Source organism: Rattus norvegicus, chromosome X (assembly GCF_021556685.1).
Source record: "Rattus norvegicus strain SHRSP/BbbUtx chromosome X, alternate assembly SHRSP_T2T, whole genome shotgun sequence".
Taxonomy (NCBI): domain Eukaryota; kingdom Metazoa; phylum Chordata; class Mammalia; order Rodentia; family Muridae; genus Rattus; species Rattus norvegicus.
In genome coordinates, this window is record NC_141554.1 from 69512192 (window position 1) to 69520254 (window position 8063).

Genomic DNA, 8063 nt, shown 5'->3' on the forward strand with positions numbered 1-8063 from the left:
CCAGCTAGAAACCAGAAGTGTCTGGAGCACAGGGAACCTGAACACTATCATTTTATAGTTAGTGCTACTCCAGGTAAATCCAAATCTATAAAAGTAAATGGTAATTTTGTATGCCATGTTCCTGAATGTGGCAACCTGGGAAGTATGGGAAAAATGTGTAGAAAACCATAGCTGTAATATTGTGTGTATGTGTGTGTGTGTGTGTGTGTGTGTGTTCATTTCCACATGCATGTATATTTGTGTAGACACAAGCAATCAGTCTAGGGTGTCAATTTCAAATATTATCCACCTTGAATTTGTTTCTTATGGCATCTCTCACTGTCCTAGAATTTGATGCACAGACTAGGATGACTTTCCAGCCAATGATCTTCCTTTATCTGCCAGCAAGATTACAGGTGCATGTTATCAGCTATCATACCCAACTCTTTATATGCTTGCTGAGGATCAAACTTGGGACTCATGTTTATAGGACAAATATTTTACCTACTGAACTATCAATCTCCTTATCTCCTGTACTCTGCTCTTCTATGTTTTCACCTCTTCACTATATATTATGTATCTGTTAGTCCATGCCTTCCTCAATCTCAGACTTTTACTACAACCTACTCCTCAATGGCTTATTTCATTTCTAGTAAAATTTATTTTTGAACCATATAGCTTATTTCTTCTTAAAATAATAAACCTTTCAAACTCAAATTGAATCAGTTTCCAGAATCCATTTGCTTGGTCTCAGTAATACATTATTACTTCAAATTTCTTATAGCATTCTGAGTTCTGGTTTTTTTTTTTGTTTGTTTGTTTGTTTTCTTTATCAGTTTCTTGTCTTTGTGGTCACCTACATCAAAAGTGTCTCATTTTTTTTTGCTGTCTTGGGGTTTAAATTTTAGATCTTGGCTTAATGTAGACATTAGCTTGTATGCTACTGTCCTAGGATTGATTTTTCATTTATCTCCTGTTGGAAACTTACATAAGCAAGTAATACTACTCTGCTAATTCTCCACTTATATTCTCTGGTAAAACTGATGAGAAGCTGTACACAACATGGGACTAACCACTTCTATTACTCTAAGGAAACATTGCTTATGAGTGCCAAGCAATTCAGTAATCAGAAACATGATCACATTCTTTGCCACCAATTAGTTCATGGTTCCCTCTACGGAGAGTTGGAGATGTAGCATAGATTGCCTGGATTCTGTCTAACTAACAATTTTACTGCTATGCAGTTAAGACCAAATTATGGGGCTGATAAATAATTAGAAATTGAATGCTGCACTGGGCCTTTAATTCCAAAAATTGGGAGGCAGGCACTGAGAGATCACATGTTCATGGCCATCCTAGGCCACACAGTTATTTGTAGTCAGCCTGGACTACAGAATAAGTCCTTGTTCCAAACTAGAGTAGGTTGTTAGAATGTATTCGAGCCTTGTCTTGGAGGCCTGGAACTGAGGCAGGCAACAAAATTAAAATATATCTGGAAGGGAATACTCTTGTGGCTTGCTGAGTGAACTGGCACAAAGAGAGACCACTCTGAGCTAATGGTGTCAAATGTCAGAAACAAATGCCCAAACCAGCACATGCTTATTGTAAGTTATGAGAAAACATTTGACCTGTAAGAAATTAGACACTTTCAATAGAATTGACCCAGAAGATAAGGATTTTTCTTTCCTATATTTTCTAGAAATTAAGAGACTTAGATTCTAGCCATAGGTCTATTATCGACACCTAAAGTAAGCACAGGCAACTCCTGTTCCTATTCTTAGTCCTGTTTTCCCATTTTGTACACAGATTACAGCTCTGACACTAATTTTCCAGTCTTTCTTTTGTATATGGCAACCCCAATTTTGGCCTAGGGGTTGTACAGACACTGGCTTGTAATATTTCATGTTGCCATCAGAAAGGAATCACATTTCATCACAGCAGATACAATTCCTTGTTTCCCAAGACTAAGCTTGTTTTGTAAGTAGGGGGCAAATGTCCCTATCTACATGATGACAAATATATAGAAAAATTGGCTTATATATAAAAAGATGTATATGTATATGCATATATGGTGAGAATATGGAAGACCGTAGTGACTCTGCATAGCAATTTTGTAATTTATCTCAAAAACAAACAACTGTATTCTTTGGAATTTTATGTATTCTTTGGAGATTTAAATGTCTCTGCACACAAAATACGTACATAACTGCCCATAACAACTTTATGTATAATCCTGAAATATGAAAGCAACTGAAATAACCTTCAACAGGTAGATAAATGATCGTACATTAATGTCAAAATGCTGTTTCTAGGTCTGTAAGAAGAAGTTTGAGTTGAATACATTCTAATCACCTACTCTGTTTTGGAGCAAGATTTCAAACTGTGCATTCCAAACTGCCTCAAAATAGTGATATGATCTATGCTAGTGTTCTAGTGTTGAATTTGTGATAAACCTAGATTTTCCTCATGAGTGTCAGGATTACAATATTGTTTGTAACATAATAATTGAAAAGAAGGTCTTACATGTCATTCATAGGACATCTTCAGAAATTATAATATTTTAATGATGGAGAGCAAATCTGTGTTTACATTGATTTGAGTTTAGGATGGTTGTAGATATAAAGGAGTAGCACAAAATAATTTATCCTGATACACCGGTTCTCAATTATTATGATGATGATGGTTAGAAAAACCTATAAATATAATACAGTTTCACATGCACAAAGACTATGTGTAACAACTAGCATAAATTTTAATATGACATGTTGCTTAGTGCCATTGTGCTTATATCAGAGTGCTGGTTTTGATAACTGATTATGGTTATGCAAGGTATTGTAAGGAAACTTGCCTGGAGGGTATGCCTGGAGGGTACATGTGAGTGCTTCTGGAACATATTTGCAACTTCTTAATAAATCTGAAGTAACTTTCAAGATAAAAATGAAAAATTAATAACAGAGATGTGAGGGAAAATGATACTGAACATTTTGTTTATGAGGGAGGAGTAACTAGTGTGGAGTTTTTATATGATCCATCGGACATGGAATCAGGAGTATCTGAGTTCAAATTCCAGCTTTGCTCCTTTCCAATTGAATGATTGTGGATGAGTCACTTGGCTTCTTTACTCTTTAAGTCATTCATTTAAATAGGAATAATACTATTTACTCTGCTAGGCACACAGAAGTTTAAAGTACCTAGGTCATGATGGGTGTATGGTATTTGTTACTTTCCTAGAACTTTACAGGGTTTATAACGAAGCTGTCATTCAGGATTACAAATTCTATTGGGTGATACTGGGATTCAAAGCAGAGGAACTCAAGCAAAGACTTCAACAGTATTAAAGCAAGATGCACAGAGGCAAGGAAGCAGGCTAATGTATAAAAATACCCAAAGAGTGTTTTATGTTTACAAAGCACCTAGTTAAATCATCCCAGTGCATTGACTTAAGAAGACAGGTACCACAGTGATGGTTCATGCTGTTCAAACCATTTAACCCTTTTATACTTAATTGACCATAAATACTTGATTGCCTGTTGTCTCTTTCATTAGAAGGAAATGTGGATAAACTCAATTTCATAGACTAACAACTAATCCAGGTCGAACTATTTTATATTGTGCACTACTAAAATAAAGTTTTACAAAAAGAAGGAATTAATGAACTATCAAAAAGTGGTAGTAGGCAAAACTCTAGACCTAACCCTTTCAAAAGTTTGAGTGCCATTGATCAAGGCCTTTCTGCACTTTGTGCTTTAGTTCTTTCACGCTCTGTTTACTAAGGCACAATCTTGCTTGGGCAATTGATTGTTCTTTGTTTGGAAACGTTCAAGACATTTTATGAGGAATAAGCCTGGGCAGAACGATCCACAAGGTTGAACAAGTGTAGTTATGTTGAGAACTTTTGCTTGTTAATTTCTACACTTCCACACTGATCTGTTTAACTCTCAGTTTTCTACTGGTTTGTTCCCCTTTTTTAGTCACAAACCTTCTAGTAAACCAGGGCAGGCCTTGTTAGCGCATCAGGGTTGTATGGTGTTATGCCCCAGTGTAGACAGTGGTGAGGCAGGAGTGGGTAGGTTGGTGCTAGAGCACCCTCATAAAAGCAGGGTAAGGGATTGCAGAGGGGAAACTTGGAAAGGGATAACATTTGAAATGTAAATAAATAAAATATCCAATTAAAAACAACATGATAAAACAAACAAACAAACAAATGTCCAATCCATGCATGGAAAAGGTCAAATAAATAAAGATCCTTGGCATTTTTTAGAAAAAGGGAGATGAGACATGTTTCAGGAATGCTACTGTAGTCATGCAAATAAACTTTGCTAGTCCATGTTATTCCTATAAAATCTATGGATTTAAAGTCAACACAATGGCTCCACGAAATTCATAGGCAAAACTAGAAAATATCATCCTGAGTGAGGTAACCGAATCACACACAGACACACACACATACACACACACACACTCACACACACACACACACACACACACACACACACTCACACACACACACACGGTATGCACTCATTGATAAGTGGATATTAGCCCAAAAGCTCAAATTAACCAAGATACAATCCACAGACCACACAAAGCTCAAGAAAGACAACCAAATTGCAGATGCTTCAGTCCTTCTTAAAAGGAGGAACAAAAATATTCATAGGAGGTAATATGGAGACAAAGTTTGGAGTAGAGACTGAAGGAATGGCCATTCAGAGCCTGTCCCACTTGGGGATCCAACCATATACACACAGACACCAAACCCAGACAATATTGCTGATGGCAAGAAGTGCATGTTGACAGGAGCCTGATATAGCTGTCTCCTGAGGTGCTCTCCCAGAGAATGACAAATACAGAGGTGAATGGTAGCAGCCAACCATTAAACTGAGAGCAGGGTCCCCATTGGAGGAGTTAGAGAAAGGATTGAAAGAGGTGAAGGGGTTTGTAACCCCAAAAGAACAACAATACCAACCAACCAGAGCTCCCAGGGACTAAACCATCATCCAATACACATGGACAGACCCATGGCTCCAGCTGCATATGTAGCAGAGGTGCCCTTGTTGGGCACCAATGGGAGGAGAAGCTTTGGTTCTGCCAAGGCTGGATCCCCTAGTATAGAGGAATGTCAGGGCAGAGAGGCAGGAAGGGGTGGGTGGTTGGGGGAGAAGAGCACCCTCATAGAAGAACAGGGAGGTGGGATGGGATACGGAGTTTATGGATGGGAAACTGGAAAAGGGGATAACATTTGAAATGTAAATAAAAAAATATCCAATAAAAAACACCAAATACAAAAACAAAAGACATACACACAAACAAAATCTAGGAGAGATTATTTCATGTGACTGTGCACTGGTGTGTCCAGTGAGAATAGATGTTTTCATACAGTTTTACAAATCAGTAGAGCAGCGATTATAGAAGGTTTTGTGCCTATTAATGATTAACAATTAAAACGAGCTAAAAGTAGACTACATGATTTCTGTATGATTCAACATGCTTCACTAAGGTCATCTTTAATTATGTTAACATTAATACACATAATGATCACAAAGATGGAACTAGAAATACCATTCATAATGAGGTAACCCGGACCCAGAATGACAAATACGGTATGTACTCACTAAAAAGGGGATAATAGCCTTGAAGTACAGGCCAACTATCCACCAATCCACAGAAACTCATTAACAAGGCGAGTTCGAGTGTTGCCGGCTGCAATCTGTTGGGAAGGGAAAATAGAATGGACATCAGTGGTGCTCTGGAGTCGGAGCGTGTGTGGACACAGAAACAAGAGACATCAGTTGGTTGGGAAAGAATGGAAGAAAAGAGGAATAAGAGAGACAACTGGAATTAGGGACACACCTTGAGGTGGGCTAGAAAAAAAATAAAGTCAACATAGTGAAGTGTGGTAAAATACTTGATATTTTTCCTCTTTGTATTTTTTATTTCAGTTGAATAGAGTACATATAATAAGAAGTTAAGGGCTATGTAGAGATACCAGTACAAGTATCAGGGAGACCCTGATTCTGTGTTATAACTTCATTTAAAATATATGTTTACATAAAGTATACTTATATTTATTACATGTGACCTCAGGTAAATAAAAACTAATGATCTGTTATGGCTTTTTTCAAACACCCTTAATGTTATTTTTTTTCTCCTTGCTCTTTCTCCTTCTATATTGACTTCTCTCTACCGTTTTCAACTGAAGTCACCCATCTAATTTTCCCATTTCCCCTAATATGACTTACTCTCAACTTGATACAACCTAAAATAACCTGATAAGAAAGATTCAATGTGCAATTATTGAGAAAATTTAGCTTTTGGATATAGCTTTGAGGGATTGCTTTGATTATTAATTAATATGGGAAGATCAAGCCTACTGTGAGCAGCCCCATTCCCTAGGAAAGAGGTTGTGAACAGTTTAAGAACACTTCAAATCAAAATGAGCAAAATAAAGCAAGGGTCCATGTGTTTATTCCATCTCTGTCCCCGTCTATGGATGTAACACTTTAAATTGCTGCTGCAACTTTTGTGAAATAATGGATTGTTGCCTGGAAATGTAAATGTAATAAATTCCTTATCGCCTAAGTTGCTTTTTGTCAGGCTATTTTATGTAAAATAAAACTTATAATTCAGCAAGAATCATAGAGGGGCTTAATTTATATTTTGTATGAACTCCACAGCAATATGGGTATTGGAGCCAGGGACTCTCCTTTGAGTCGTAAGGCACTAGAGGTTATCTGTTAGGTTGGTTTCCTGAGATAAGTTATGAATGGTAGAAGGAACTCATTCACAATCATAGTCTTCCAGGGCAAGATATCTTTATTTTATCATCTTGTTGCACACCAAGCAGACACAATAGAGCTACTATTATTCTTCACTTCGTGACAAGATTTCCAATATTAGAATTTCTCACATCCTGCTCCAAGTATTTATTAAATCACTGGAAAATAATTCTTGAGTCCAGATATTAAAAATATTGATGGAAAAGAGATGGGAACCTGTAGAGTGTTTGAGAATTCATATGAAGCCATATAGTAAATGCATGTATCATAATATCTTATTGTTAAACAGTGTTTGCTGGCATATAAACATTTGTGAATATCACAGTCTTCATATGAGGGTAGAAGGACAGAGATTACTATGCTTATTTTCCTGCTGAGGAACCAAGGTTCAGTGACGCTTCGTGACATTTCTCGAATTTTACAAGATGAAAGGAGCTGAAAGGAAACCAAAACTCCTGGTCTCATGGCGGCAGTGACTAATGTTCTTTTCATTAAACAAAGAGACATCAAGATCAGCTGTGTGAAAGAGGGAGGGAGAGTGTTCTCAATTTGAATAAATTTGGTAAACATTGCCTTTTCAAAAATGCAGAAATATAAAACAATAATAATTTGCTCAAATCTCCATTTATCAGCTAAAGGGAGATGATGGGCAGATGGCTGTTTGGTGATCTCTTGTGAGAAGAATATGAATTATATCTTTAAAGATATTTGGGATAATATGCTTTCAATGAGAGAAGCTCCCAGCCAAGCACACTGCCTTCTCCAGACAGCATTTTTTGGATGCTGCCTGAATGTATAACTACTGTTTTTGAGCCTAATTTCTCTCACTTGTCTTGGTGGACAGTGTCCTACCTGCAGTGTTAAGGATCACTTAGCGGGAATGGATTCCTACCAGCATACACAATAAGCCTATACAGACAATGCCTAGCATATGGCTATACTTAATGCCCTGTTGATCTCCTCGAGCTCTCAAGCCCTGCTTGTATGTCAGTTGGTTGAACATAGGGAGAAACGTGCTTTAATATTACAGGTATCTGTCCTGAGGCATTAGAGGAGACTTCAGGAGAAACAAAGGCGAGAAGATTAGATAAATGAATAAACTAAGTAAGTAAAATAAAAAAAAAATTCGGTGATTCTGACTCTGTGGTGGATGATACTTTCACACATTGGAACTTCACTTTCCTGGTCAATTAAATGGGTCTAAATATATGTACCTGCCAGGTTGCTGCTTTCTTCGGGTGATGTGAGGACTATGAAAGCACCTAGGGGTTGGGGATTTAGCTCAGTGATAGAGTGCTTGCCTAGCAA